The sequence below is a fragment of the Pseudophryne corroboree genome, unplaced genomic scaffold (assembly GCF_028390025.1).
Source record: "Pseudophryne corroboree isolate aPseCor3 unplaced genomic scaffold, aPseCor3.hap2 scaffold_213, whole genome shotgun sequence".
Lineage (NCBI taxonomy): Eukaryota > Metazoa > Chordata > Amphibia > Anura > Myobatrachidae > Pseudophryne > Pseudophryne corroboree.
The window spans coordinates 746,149-759,963 of record NW_026968774.1 but is presented as its reverse complement, the minus strand read 5'-3'; the positions used below and the strand labels follow the sequence as shown (position 1 = coordinate 759,963).

At 45.8% G+C, this 13,815-nt stretch overlaps 10 non-coding genes and 3 pseudogenes across 10 annotated transcripts; 10 read left to right on the top strand and 3 right to left on the bottom strand.

Moving 5' to 3' along the window:
• Nucleotides 1-533: 533 nt before the first annotated feature.
• On the bottom strand, nt 534-696 carry LOC135006469 (U1 spliceosomal RNA). Its single transcript, XR_010206666.1, has one exon. It is a non-coding gene; the product is annotated as a U1 spliceosomal RNA (small nuclear RNA).
• A 152-nt stretch (nt 697-848) lies between these two features.
• On the bottom strand, nt 849-1,012 carry LOC135006396 (U1 spliceosomal RNA). Its single transcript, XR_010206596.1, has one exon. It is a non-coding gene; the product is annotated as a U1 spliceosomal RNA (small nuclear RNA).
• A 593-nt stretch (nt 1,013-1,605) lies between these two features.
• Nucleotides 1,606-1,733, bottom strand: LOC135006559 (U1 spliceosomal RNA; annotated as a pseudogene).
• Nucleotides 1,734-1,877: 144 nt separating this feature from the next.
• On the top strand, nt 1,878-1,993 carry LOC135006583 (U5 spliceosomal RNA). Its single transcript, XR_010206761.1, has one exon. It is a non-coding gene; the product is annotated as a U5 spliceosomal RNA (small nuclear RNA).
• Nucleotides 1,994-2,263: 270 nt separating this feature from the next.
• Nucleotides 2,264-2,379, top strand: LOC135006595 (U5 spliceosomal RNA). The gene has a single exon (XR_010206772.1). It is a non-coding gene; the product is annotated as a U5 spliceosomal RNA (small nuclear RNA).
• A 264-nt stretch (nt 2,380-2,643) lies between these two features.
• LOC135006576 (U5 spliceosomal RNA) lies at nt 2,644-2,759 on the top strand. Its single transcript, XR_010206754.1, has one exon. It is a non-coding gene; the product is annotated as a U5 spliceosomal RNA (small nuclear RNA).
• Nucleotides 2,760-3,033: 274 nt separating this feature from the next.
• On the top strand, nt 3,034-3,149 carry LOC135006570 (U5 spliceosomal RNA). Its single transcript, XR_010206748.1, has one exon. It is a non-coding gene; the product is annotated as a U5 spliceosomal RNA (small nuclear RNA).
• A 275-nt stretch (nt 3,150-3,424) lies between these two features.
• Nucleotides 3,425-3,540, top strand: LOC135006601 (U5 spliceosomal RNA). Its single transcript, XR_010206778.1, has one exon. It is a non-coding gene; the product is annotated as a U5 spliceosomal RNA (small nuclear RNA).
• A 6,745-nt stretch (nt 3,541-10,285) lies between these two features.
• On the top strand, nt 10,286-10,449 carry LOC135006581 (U1 spliceosomal RNA). The gene has a single exon (XR_010206759.1). It is a non-coding gene; the product is annotated as a U1 spliceosomal RNA (small nuclear RNA).
• Nucleotides 10,450-10,601: 152 nt separating this feature from the next.
• On the top strand, nt 10,602-10,743 carry LOC135006473 (U1 spliceosomal RNA; annotated as a pseudogene).
• Nucleotides 10,744-11,435: 692 nt separating this feature from the next.
• On the top strand, nt 11,436-11,599 carry LOC135006557 (U1 spliceosomal RNA). Its single transcript, XR_010206737.1, has one exon. It is a non-coding gene; the product is annotated as a U1 spliceosomal RNA (small nuclear RNA).
• Nucleotides 11,600-11,751: 152 nt separating this feature from the next.
• Nucleotides 11,752-11,893, top strand: LOC135006518 (U1 spliceosomal RNA; annotated as a pseudogene).
• A 692-nt stretch (nt 11,894-12,585) lies between these two features.
• On the top strand, nt 12,586-12,749 carry LOC135006359 (U1 spliceosomal RNA). Its single transcript, XR_010206561.1, has one exon. It is a non-coding gene; the product is annotated as a U1 spliceosomal RNA (small nuclear RNA).
• Nucleotides 12,750-13,815: the final 1,066 nt, after the last annotated feature.

Sequence of the window (13,815 nt, the reverse complement as noted above, 5' to 3'; positions counted from 1 at the left end):
GCAGAAGGCTGCCTAATACTGAAGCACCCCCAAACAACAAACCAAATGCAACAACTAGTGCAAGCATTCCTGGGGCAAGGCCTGCAGCAGATGGATTTGCATATGGTGATGTCATCCAAGCAGTGGGTCAAAGTTGGCTTCAACCCTCATCTGCATATGAAAAGAGAAAAGGGGCGTGCAGGGCATGGCGGCCTTTTGCGGTGCTTGGATTACCCCTAGTTCGCATTAAACACCCCCACCCACCTTTGGTGTGGGGCTCATGTTGGCCATGCCCCATCCCCTGAAGCATTCAAGCTGATTTCTTGCAGCAGCTGGGCACTGTAACAGCTCCAGAGCTGCTCTTTAAGGCAAGTAAAAGATTGTGTGGGCCCTGCAGCACTACCTGTAGTTTGCATTGTGCATTGGAAGGCACAAAGTAAGCAGACGGGAGGAGAAGTCAGGATAGTGCACAAGGGTATAGAAGGGAGGGGCTCAAGATAAAAGAAGTGGAAACAGACAGCAAACTAGGCTGGAGAAAGACCTGAGACAAAGAGATCTGAATTATACGAGAGCCGACCAGAGGAAACACAAATTATGCAGTCAAGTGTCCCACATTTGGGGAAATCGTAGGAGCAGCACACCCAGAGTGCAATGGGTGAGCCTTGCCCTGGGAGAAGCACCTTCCTGATCATAGTATCTCACCTGGCAGGTAAGTAGGAGTTGGGCTAGAGCTGGGGAGGGTCGCTGCTCGGGCACCCCCCTGTCAAGTGAAGGAGATCCACCTGAGGCAGCACAAGGGAACTCTCGAAAGAAGAACAAGGCTAGAGGAAAATCTGAGACAAAGAAATCTGAGTTTTAACAGAGCTGACCAGAGGAAAGCACAAACACAGTCCCCCACTACCACAAATAATGCAGTCGAGTTTCCCACATTTGGGTAAATCACAGGGGTCAGCATACCCAAAATGCAATGAATGAACCTCACCCTGGGAGAACAATCTTCATGACCATGGTATCTCCTATGCAAAATAAGTATGATTTGGGATAGGGCTGGGGAGGGCCGCTGCTCATGCACATCTCTGTCAAGTAAAGGAGATTCAACTGAGGCAGCACAAGGGAACTCTCATCTGGGGACAACAACTGCAGGGAGAACACATATTTTCAGATGAACATGGGAGGGCAGAAGGCTGCCTAATACTGAAGCACCCCCAAACAACAAACCAAATGCAACAACTAGTGCAAGCATTCCTGGGGGAAGTTCTGCAGAAGACGGATTTGCATACGGTGATGTCATCCAAGCAGTGGGCCAAAGTTGGCTGGAACCCTCATCTGCATATGAAAAGAGAAAAGGGGTATGCAGGGCATGGCGGCCTTTTGCGGCGCTTGGATGACCCTTAGTTCGCATTAAACACCCCCACCCTCCTTCGGTGTGGGGCTCATGTTGGCCATGCCCCATCCCCTGAAGCATTCAAGCTGATTTCTTGCAGCAGCTTGGCACTGTATCAGCTCCAGAGCTGCTCTGTAAGGCAAGTAAAAGGGTGTGGGCCCTGCAGCACTACCTGTAGTTTGCATTGTGCATTGGAAGGCACAAAGTAAGCAGACAGGAGGAGAAGTCAGGATAGTGCACAAGGGTATAAAAGCGAGTTTCCCACATTTGGGAAAATCACAGGGGTCAGCATACCCAGAATGCAATGAATGAACCTCACCCTGGGAGAACAATCTTCATGACCATGGTATCTCCTATGCAAAATAAGTATGATTTGGGATAGGGCTGGGGAGGGCCGCTGCTCAGGCACATCTCTGTCAAGTAAAGGAGATTCAACTGAGGCAGCACAAGGGAACTCTCATCTGGGGACAACAACTGCAGGGAGAACACATATTTTCAGATAAAAATCTTGGTCATGCTCTGGTTTCTCTTCAGAACGAACAAATCTTTCGCCTTTTATTAAAGATTTCCGTGGAGAGGAGCAAAACCGAGTTTTATCTCAATTTTTGCATGCCCCATCTTTTTGGGGTTTCTTTTATCGGTTTAAAGATAGAATGAGTGTGCTTTAATGTAAGCTCATTTGCATAGAAATGACAGTAAATGTTTGTTTCTTTTCAAACAGAACTTTCTTGACCATGCTACTTGCTTGAAAGATCTGGGAGCACATGGAATACAGTACAAACCATGCTTATAGCAAGGAGAAGCCAGGTGAGAAATCTGCTTACTTTCAAGTTGGGCGCTCACTTTGATCTGAATGAGGACTGCTGGCACAGCATTTAGGCGACAGGTGGAATCTTGGTCATGCTCTGGTTTCTCTTCAGAACGAACAAATCTTTCGCCTTTTATTAAAGATTTCTGTGGAGAGGAGCAAAACTGAGTTTTATCTCAATTTTTGCATGCCCCATATTATTGGGGTTTCTTTTATCAGTTTCTTGTTAGCTTTAATGTAAGTTTATTTGCATAACAATGACTATAAATGTCTGTTTCTTTTCAAGCAGAACTTTCTTGACCATTCTAATTGCTTGAAAGATCTGGGAGCACATGGAAAAGAGTACAAACCATGCTTATAGCAAGGGGAAGCCTGGTGAGAAATCTGCTTTCTTTCTTTCAAATTGGGTGCTCACTTTGCGCTGAATGAGGACTGCTGGCATGGCACTCAGGCGACAGGTGGAATCTTAGTCATACTCTGGTTTCTCTTCAAAACGAACAGATCTTTCGCCTTTTACTAAAGATTTCCGTGGAGAGGAGCAAAACTGAGTTTTATCTCAATTTTTGCATGCTCCGTCTTATTGGGGTTTCTTTTATCGGTTTAAAGATAGAACGAGTGTGCTTTAATGTAAGCTCATTTGCATAGAAATGACAGTAAATGTTTGTTTCTTTTCAAACAGAACTTTCTTGACTATACTAATTGCTTGAAAGATCTGGGAGCACATGGAAAAGAGTACAAACCATGTTTATAGCAAGGGGAAGCCTGGTGAGAAATCTGCTTTCTTTCTTTCAAATTGGGTGCTCACTTTGAGCTGAATGAGGACTGCTGGCATGGCACTCAGGCGACAGGTGGAATCTTGGTCATGTTCTGGTTTCTCTTCAGAACGAACAAATCTTTCGCCTTTTACTAAAGATTTCCGTGGAGAGGAGCAAAACTGAGTTTTATCTCAATTTTTGCATGCCCCATCTTATTGGGGTTTTATTTTATCGGTTTAAAGATAGAACGAGTGTGCTTTAATGTAAGCTCATTTGCATAGAAATGACAGTAAATGTTTGTTTCTTTTCAAACAGAACTTTCTTGACCACACTAATTGCTTGAAAGATCTGGGAGCACATGGAAAAGAGTACAAACCATGTTTATAGCAAGGGGAAGCCTGGTGAGAAATCTGCTTTCTTTCATTCAAATTGGGTGCTCACTTTCAGCTGAATGAGAACTGCTGGCATGGCACTCAGGCGACAGGTGGAATCTTGGTCATGCTCTGGTTTCTCTTCAGAACTAACAAATATTTCGCCTTTTATTAAAGATTTCCGTGGAGAGGAGCAAAACTGAGTTTTATCTCAATTTTTGCATGCCCCATATTATTGGGGTTTCTTTTATCAGTTTAAAGACAGAACGAGTGTGCTTTCTTGTTAGCTTTAATGTAAGTTTATTTGCATAACAATGACAGTAAATGTTGTTTCTTTTCAAACAGAACTTTCTTGACCATGCTACTTGCTTAAAGGTCTGGGAGCACATGGAAAACAGTACAAACCATGCAGTATCACAAGAGCCTTTATTTGATCTTTCATGAAGATAGAGCAGAATTGAGGACACGTCAACAATTTCTGCCGAAGGTGGTTCATCTTTCCACATGGTGCCTTTGGCCACTGACACCTTCGTTGAGTCAAAGTCTCTGGCTGTGGTCAGAACTTTGAAAATGTATGTCACCAGAACGGTTCAGATTAGGAAAACAGAGGCTCTGTTTGTCCTGTATGCTCCCAACAGGATTTGGTGTCCTGCTTCCATGCAGACCATTATGCGCTGGATCTGTGGTAAGATTCAGCATGCTCGTTCCACGGCAGGATTGCCGTTACTGAAGTAGGTGAAGACCCATTCTACTAGAAAGGTGGGTTCATCCTTGGCAGCTGGTCGGGGAGTCTCGGCATTGCAACTTTGCCGAGCAGCTATTTAGTAAACACTTTTGCTAAGTTTTACAAGTTTGATACCTTGGCTGATGATAACCTTAAGTTGGGTCATTCGGTGCTGCAGAGTCGTACGCACTCTCCCACCCGTTCAAGAGCTTTGGTATAACCCCATGGTTCTTAATGTGACCCCAGCATCCTCTAGGTCGTATGAGAAAATAGGATTTTAATACCTACCGGTAAATCCTTTTCTCTTAGTCTGTAGAGGATGCTGGGCACCCGTCCCAGTCCATACTGTGTCTGCAGTTATTACTTGTGGTTATACACATGTTGTGTTATGGTTCTGGTCAGCTTTTTGCTGCAATTGTTCATGCCGTTGGCTTGTGTTCTGTTGAATGCCACGTTCTGCGGCATGTTTAAGGTGTGAGCTGGTAAGATGCTCACCTTAGTTTAACAATAAATCCTTTCCTCGAAATGTCCGTCTCCCTGGGCACAGTTCCTATAACTGGAGTCTGGAGGAGGGGCATAGAGGGAGGAGCCAGTTCACACCCTTTGAAAGTCTTAAAGTGCCCATGTCTCTTGCGGATCCCGTCTATACCCCATGGTTCTTAATGTGACCCCAGCATCCTCTACGGACTAAGAGAAAAGAATGCCCTTGCGCACTATCCTGACTTCTCCTCCCGTCTGCTTACTTTGTGCCTTCCAACGCACAATGCGAACTACAGGTGGTGCTGCAGGGCCCACACCCTTTTACTTGCCTTACAGAACAGCTCTGGAGCTGTTACAGTGCCCAGCTGCTGCAAGAAATCAGCTTGAATGCTTCAGGGGATGGGGCATGGCCAACATGAGCCCCACACCAAAGGAGGGTGGGGGTGTTTAATGTGAACTAGGGGTCATCCAAGCACTGCAAAAGGCCGCCATGCCCTGCATGCCCCTTTTCTCTTTTCATATGCAGATGAGGGTTCCAGTCAACTTTGGCCCACTGCTTGGATAACATCACCGTATGCAAATCCGTCTGCTGCAGACCTTCCCCCAGGAATGCTTGTACTAGTTGTTGCATATGGTGCTTCAGTATTAGGCAGCCTTCCGCCCTCCCATGTTCATCTGAAAAGATGTGGTCTCCCTGCAGTTGTTGTCCCCAGACGAGAGTTCCCTTGTGCTTCCTCAGTTGAATCTCCTTAACTTGACGGGGGAGGTGCTGCCCGAGCAGCCCTCCCCAGCCCTATCCCAACTCATATTTATTTTGCATATGAGATCTCTTGATCATGAAGATTGTTCTCACAGGGTGAGGTTCATCCATTATATTTTAAAATAGGAAGGTACGAATTACATATTTGAATTGCATCTATGTGCTGGATTCAAATGTCCCCCCCCCCCCTTCCTTTCTCAATTGTGCCCGTCAGCAGCTATTCTAAGGTTGCTGCCAATGGGTGTGACACATTAATTTCTTCTGTGGGGTACACTGGACTCCACAAGGATTCACATTGGGGTGTAGAGTAGGATCTTGATCTGAGGCACCAACCGGCTCAAAGCTTTTGACTGTTCCCAAGAAGCTCAGTGCATTCTCCTCTATAACCCCGCTTCCATGAACAGGGAGCTCAGTTTGTAGTTGGTGCCTTCAGTAGCAGGCCAATTAACAGGGGCCTGCCTCAGGCAGCCTATTCTTAGCTATTAATTTTGACAAGAAAAGAAGAACTTGTTTTATGAGAATCTACAAGGGCTGCAGCAGGCTAGGTCTAATAGACATCTTTACTGCAGCTTCATCACTCCCAGCGGCGCTGTATACTCCCGTGCCCTGGTTGCTGGGTCACTGCAGCGGAGGCTCCGGTTTCATCCTAAGGTCAGTCACACACACACCACCCTTCCGGATCACGAGGCCGCTGCTGAAGGGGAGCGAGGCCGTAGGGGGTGGGCCGTGTGCGCACTGCGGTGGACACTGATTACTGGGCAGCCGCTCCACTAGCCACCAGGTACAGTTAAGGAGCACAGGTCTGGGGGTTTTTCTCCTATATTAACCCAATTTTGTACTGCCCGCAGCGCATTGTGATAGGTAATAGGGCCTGATTCAGGTTGGATTGCAATCACAATAAGCGATCCAACTGCAAAAATTGCTAAGAGCATACGCATGTGCCTGCATTTTCTGCGGCACCCCGCAGAGAATGTGATCGCCTCTGCCTGTCAATCGGGGCGGGGAAGGGGGGGAGAGGTGGGTCAGCAACACTCCATTTCCAAGTCAGGGATGGAGCGGTGCGGGGGCAAGGCTTCAAAATGGGGTCTGCAACGGAGGAGACACAGGGGGCGTGGTCACAGCGACTGTATGACATCACATTCAGCCGCTGTGATCACAAAAATGGTGGCGGCTTCCTGCGCGCACATACAGTCTGCACCAGCAGGAGCCTACACCATTTTTTATGATCACGCTGAACTGCAGTGCGACTGCAATTACAGCATGGTCAAGAAGGGAGGCGTCATGCTGGGTGGCCATGCCCTGTCACTTTGCAGGAGCCAGCACCGCTCACACACTAGTCCCCGGGTGCAGCCCCCAACCCCCGGGACACCCGGAGCAACAAAATGTAGATTCAGGCCACCAGGCCACGCCCCTACCTATGAAACCATGCCTCCTTTTTACCATTGCACTGCTTATCTGCGCGCACTGCATTACAATCTCCCTCGCCACCTCTCTGGGTGTCACCAGTGATAGTGACACCTCTGCCATGCTTGTAGCAGCTGGTCCTAAGATCTACGCCTCAAACCCTGAGTGTTTGCCCTTGTGACTTGTTGATCATCATAGCGAAGCAGATGCTTACAGAAAACTGCAGGGGCTTAGATTGAAAATAAAAAAATTGATAGGGTATAAGGTAGAGAGGAGCGGGTTCGGTTCTCCGAGAACCGAATTCCCCACGAACTCCACGTGGTTTACACTGGTCCGAGGCAGGCTCGGTTGTTCCCGCCTGACTCGGAAAACCTGAACAAGGGAAAATGTCATCATCCCGCTGTCGGATTCTCGCGAGATTCGGATTCCATATAAAGAGCTGCGCGTTGCTGCCATTTTTACTCGTGCATTGAAGAGAGAGCGGAGAGGACGTGGCTATGTTCTCTCAGTGGAAATCTCAATATCAGTGCTCAGTATCAGTGGTTACTTATTGCTGCTCAGTAATACTAGTAGTGTGTCTCTCCTGCTCAGTGTCAGTTCTCAGTAGTATCCTCATCAGTGCTCAGTATCACTGTTCATTGTCTTGTGCTGCATTGTGTTGCTCAGCATAATACAGTACATTACTAATAGTCCAGTGCTGCATCTTGCTGCTCAGTGTCAGTTCTAGTATCCTCATCAGTGCTCACTATCACTGCTCATTGCATTGTGGTGTTCTGTATACTACAATAACATAGTAATATAGTAACATAGTTTTTGAGGTTGAATAGAGGCAAATTGCCCATCGTGTTCAACCTGTTTTAAGTTGTGATGATTCTACATACTTGCTGAATAATGTTTTATGACTAGTTAGCTACTATAACTCATGTTACCCCCGGATTAACCATGTTGATATTTTAAGTATTATAACCTTGGATAGCTTTTTCATTCAGAAATGTATCCATTCCTTTTTTAAATCCAATTACAGAGTCCGCCATTACCACCTTCCCTGGCAGGGAATTCCACATCCTGATTGCCCTAACAGTGAAGAAACCTTTCCTCCATTGCGTTCTGAACTTTCCTCCAGTCGCAGCGAGTGACCACGTGTTCTTTTAATAAATAATTCCTCTGATAACTCTTTGTTATGTATCTTTACATATTTGAAGATATTAATAATATCTCCTCTTAGGCACCTCTTTTCTAGTGTATAAATATTCAGCCTAGTAAGTCTTTCCTTATAGTCCAGTACTTTAAGGCCTTTAATCAATTTAGTCTTCAGGATCTCTGACACTTCCATGAGCAGCAGAGTAGTGCAATGGAAGCATGCTGGGCCCATAACCCAGAGGTCGATTGATCGAAACTATCCTCTGCTATGTGCATTTTTTTTTTTATAATTAAAGTAATCAAAAACTGGGATTGATATTTTGGCACTTTTATTTTTACTTAAAGTACAATAACTTTTATCATTTTAATTTGTTTTAATAGTATATTGACAGCATTGTTTTCTTTAAAAAATCCACTTAATTTTCTTTACCCTATTACTGAAATGGTAATTGACAAAAACAAACTACATTGTCACCAGAAGAGCAATGCAAAATGTACAAGTGATATATGAAAATCATCTTCCATCTTGAATTTCAATGATGCATTGGGACAACAATTTGTGAGAAACATCTTCACCCATAAAGAAAGATTTTCTTAATTCCTTACCTGTGTGCTGATTAGATATCACCTTGTTTTCACATTAAACAGACTTCCCCATGAGGAAGCAGCAAGGATGCAGTGACGTTTCCTGGTGTCAACCTGTATTATTTCAGTAGACATTGAAATGAGGATGCATCTTTGATGCCTTTCCAATGAAGCAAGTTTAATTCAGTAATAGGTGAAAAACCATTCCTACAAAGGTGTTAATCAGAGACTTGGCTTTGTGGACACTTTTCAGAGAGCAAATTTGTTAGCATAAACATAAAATCAGAAAATGAAGAGCTGTTTAATCACTCAATTGGACTTTTCTGCCAGCATAATTTTTTTTCTCTGCAACTCACTGCTAAATTGTGCTTCCTAGCTGTTTTTTTATAAAATCACTTAATCAAATCTAACTCTGATTACATCAGAGAAGGCCAGGTACCCTACACCATAAGGGGGGTTTTTGAAATTTTGACTTGTCTACTTAAAGATCACCAAAATCTGATTACAAGGTCAATTACATCCCTGGGTGGGATTGAACCACCAACCTTTTGGTTAATAGCCAAACATGCTAACCGATTGCGCCACAGAGACACCTTGCGAAAGTCAATACTGACAAAGGCTAATAAGCATTCATCTAGAACGTTTCCTAGAAAAACTTTAAAAAGTCAATAATCTGGAGAATTTTTGTAAGAAACACATTGGTACTTTCCCATGATGAGTGAGTGCTTCAGGATTTCTTGCACTTACATGGGCTATTAACCAAAAGGTTGGTGGTTCAATCCCACCCAGGGATGTAATTGACCTTGTCATCAGATTTTGGTGATCTTTAAGTAGACAAGTCAAAATTTCAAACCCCCTCTTATGGTGTAGGGTACCTGGCCTTCTCTGACGTAATCAGAGTTAGATTTAATTAAGTGATTTTATAAAAAACAGCTAGGAAGCACAATTTAGCAGTGGGTTGCAGAGAAAAAAATAACATTTTAAACCTACCGGTAATTTTTTTTTCTCGTAGTCCGTAGAGGATGATGGGGACTCCGTAAGGACCATGGGGGATAGACGGGCTCCGCAGCAGACATGGGCACTTTAAGAAAGACTTTAGATCTGGGTGTGCACTGGCTCCTCCCTCTATGCCCCTCCTCCATACCTCAGTTAGAGAAACTGTGCCCAGAGGAGACGGACAGTACGAGGAAAGGATTTTTGTTAATCCAAGGTCAAGATTCATACCAGCCACACCAATCACACCGTATAACTTGTGATATACTACCCAGTTAACAGTATGAAAACAACATAGCATCAGTCCAAGACCGATGAAAACTAACATATAACCCTTATGTAAGCAATAACTATATACAAGTCTTGCAGAAGTAGACCGCACTTGGGACGGGCACCCAGCATCCTCTACGGACTACGAGAAAAAGATTTACCGGTAGGTTTAAAATCTTATTTTCTCTTACGTCCTAGAGGATGCTGGGGACTCCGTAAGGACCATGGGGATTATACCAAAGCTCCCAAACGGGCAGGAGAGTGCGGATGACTTTGCAGCACCGATTGAGCAAACAGGAGGTCCTCCTCAGCCAGGGTATCAAACTTATAGAACTTTGCAAAGGTGTTTGAACCAACTTTGACCCACTGCTTGGATGACATCACCATATGCAAATCCATCTGCGGCAGGCCTTCCCCCAGGAATGCTTGCACTAGTTGTTGCATTTGGTTTGTTGTTTGGGGGTGCTTCAGTATTAGGCAGCCTTCTGCCCTCCCATGTTCATCTGAAAATATGTGTTCTCCCTGCAGTTGTTGTCCCCAGATGAGAGTTCCCTTGTGCTGCCTCAGTTGAATCTCCTTTACTTGACAGAGATGTGCCTGAGCAGCGGCCCTCCCCAGCCCTATCCCAAATCATACTTATTTTGCATAGGAGATACCATGGTCATGAAGATTGTTCTCCCAGGGTTAGGTTAATTCATTGCATTCTGGGTATGCTGACCCCTGTGATTTCCCCAAATGTGGGAAACTCAACTGCATTATTTGTGGTAGTGGGGGACTGTGTTTGTGCTTTCCTCTGGTCAGCTCTGGTAAAAGTCAGATTTCTTTGTCTCAGATCTTCCTCTAGCCTTGTTCTTCTTTCGAGAGTTCCCTTGTGCTGCCTCAGTTGGATCTCCTTCACTTGACAGGGGGGTGCCCGAGCAGCGACCCTCCCCAGCTCTAGCCCAACTCCTACTTACCTGCCAGGTGAGATACTATGATCATGAAGATGCTTCTCCCAGGGCAAGGCTCACCCATTGCACTCTGGGTGTGCTGCCCCTGCGATTTCCCCAAATGTGGGAAACTTGACTGCATAATTTGTGTTTCCCCTGGTCGGCTCTCATATAATTCAGATCTCTTTGTCTCAGGTCTCTCTCCAGCCTAGTTTGCTGTCTGTTTCCACTTCTTTTTTCTTGAGCCCCTCCCTTCTATACCCTTGTGCACTATCCTGACTTCTCCCGTCTGCTTACTTTGTGCCTTCCAACGCACAATACAAACTACAGGTAGTGCTGCAGGGCCCACACCCTTTTACTTGCTTTACAGAGCAGCTCTGGAGCTGTTACAGTGCCCAGCTGCTGCAAGAAATCAGCTTGAATGCTTCAGGGGCTGGGGCATAGCCAACATGAGCCCCACACCGAAGGAGGGTGGAGGTGTTTAATGCGAACTAGGGGTCATCCAAGCGCCGCAAAAGGCCGCCATGCCCTGCACACCCCTTTATTCTTTTCATATGCAGACGAGGGTTGAAGCCAACTTTGACCCACTGCTTGGATGACATCACCATATTCAAATCCATCTGCTGCAGGCCTTCCCCCAGGAATGCTTGCACTAGTTGTTGCATTTGGTTTGTTGTTTGGGGGTGCTTCAGTATTAGGCAGCCTTCTGCCCTCCCATGTTCATCTGAAAATATGTGTTCTCCCTGCAGTTGTTGTCCCCAGATGAGAGTTCCCTTGTGCTGCCTCAGTTGAATCTCCTTTACTTGACAGAGATGTGCCTGAGCAGCGGCCCTCCCCAGCCCTATCCCAAATCATACTTATTTTGCATAGGAGATACCATGGTCATGAAGATTGTTCTCCCAGGGTTAGGTTCATTCATTGCATTCTGGGTATGCTGACCCCTGTGATTTCCCCAAATGTGGGAAACTCAACTGCATTATTTGTGGTAGTGGGGGACTGTGTTTGTGCTTTCCTCTGGTCAGCTCTGGTAAAAGTCAGATTTCTTTGTCTCAGATCTTCCTCTAGCCTTGTTCTTCTTTCGAGAGTTCCCTTGTGCTGCCTCAGTTGGATCTCCTTCACTTGACAGGGGGGTGCCCGAGCAGCGACCCTCCCCAGCTCTAGCCCAACTCCTACTTACCTGCCAGGTGAGATACTATGATCATGAAGATGCTTCTCCCAGGGCAAGGCTCACCCATTGCACTCTGGCTGTGCTGCCCCTGCGATTTCCCCAAATGTGGGAAACTTGACTGCATAATTTGTGTTTCCCCTGGTCGGCTCTCATATAATTCAGATCTCTTTGTCTCAGGTCTCTCTCCAGCCTAGTTTGCTGTCTGTTTCCACTTCTTTTTTCTTGAGCCCCTCCCTTCTATACCCTTGTGCACTATCCTGACTTCTCCCATCTGCTTATTTTGTGCCTTCCAACGCACAATGCAAACTACAGGTAGTGCTGCAGGGCCCACACCCTTTTACTTGCTTTACAGAGCAGCTCTGGAGCTGTTACAGTGCCCAGCTGCTGCAAGAAATCAGCTTGAATGCTTCAGGGGCTGGGGCATAGCCAACATGAGCCCCACACCGAAGGAGGGTGGAGGTGTTTAATGCGAACTAGGGGTCATCCAAGCGCCGCAAAAGGCTGCCATGCCCTGCACACCCCTTTTTTCTTTTCATATGCAGACGAGGGTTGAAGCCAACTTTGACCCACTGCTTGGATGACATCACCATATGCAAATCCATCTGCTGCAGGCCTTCCCCCAGGAATGCTTGCACTAGTAGTTGCATTTGGTTCGTTGTTTGGGGGTGCTTCAGTTTTAGGCAGCCTTCTGCCCTCCCATGTTCATCTGAAAATATGTGTTCTCCCTGCAGTTGTTGTCCCCAGATGAGAGTTCCCTTGTGCTGCCTCAGTTGAATCTCCTTTACTTGACAGAGATGTGCCTGAGCAGCGGCCCTCCCCAGCCCTATCCCAAATCATACTTATTTTGCATAGGAGATACCTTGGTCATGAAGATTGTTCTCCCAGGGAGAGGTTCATTCATTGCATTCTGGGTATGCTGACCCCTGTGATTTCCCCAAATGTGGGAAACTCGACTGCATTATTTGTGGTAGTGGGGGACTGTGTTTGTGCTTTCCTCTGGTCAGCTCTGGTAAAAGTCAGATTTCTTTGTCTCAGATCTTCCTCTAGCCTTGTTCTTCTTTCGAGAGTTCCCTTGTGCTGCCTCAGTTGGATCTCCTTCACTTGACAGGGGGTGCCCAAGCAGCAATCCTCCACAGCTCTAGCCCAACTCCTACTTACCTGCCAGGTGAGATACTATGATCTTCACTGTTAGGGCAATCAGGATGTGGAATTCCCTGCCAGGGAAGGTGGTAATGGCGGACTCTGTAATTGGATTTAAAAAAGGAATGGATACATTTCTGAATGAAAAAGCTATCCAAGGTTATAATACTTAAAATATCAACATGGTTAATCCGGGGGTAACATGAGTTGTAGTAGTTAACTAGTCATAAAACATTATTCAGCAAGTATGTAGAATCATCACAACTTAAAACAGGTTGAACACGATGGGCAATTTGCCTCTTTTCAACCTCAAAAACTATATTACTATATGTTACTATATTACTATGTTACTGTAGTATACAGAACACCACAATGTAATGAGCAGTGATAGTGAGCACTGATGAGGATACTAGAACTGACACTGAGCAGCAAGATGCAGCACTGGACTATTAGTAATGTACTGTAGTATGCTGAGCACCACAATGCAGCACAAGACAATGAGCAGTGATACTGAGCACTGATGAGGATACTACTGAGAACTGACACTGAGCAGGAGAGACACACTACTAGTATTACTGAGCAGCAATAAGTAACCACTGATACTGAGCACTGATATTGAGATTTCCACTGAGAGAACATAGCCACGTCCTCTCCGCTCCCTCTTCAATGCACGAGTAAAAATGGCGGCAACGCGCAGCTCTTTATATGAAATCCGAATCTCGCGAGAATCCGACAGCGGGATGATGACATTTTCCCTTGTTCAGGTTTTCCGAGTCAGGCGGGAACAACCGAGCCTGCCTCGGACCAGTGTAAACCACGTGGAGTTCGTGGGGAATTCGGTTCTCGGAGAACCGAACCCGCTCCTCTCTACCTTATACCCATATATTTTTTTATTTTCAATCTAAGCCCCTGCAGTTTTCTGTAA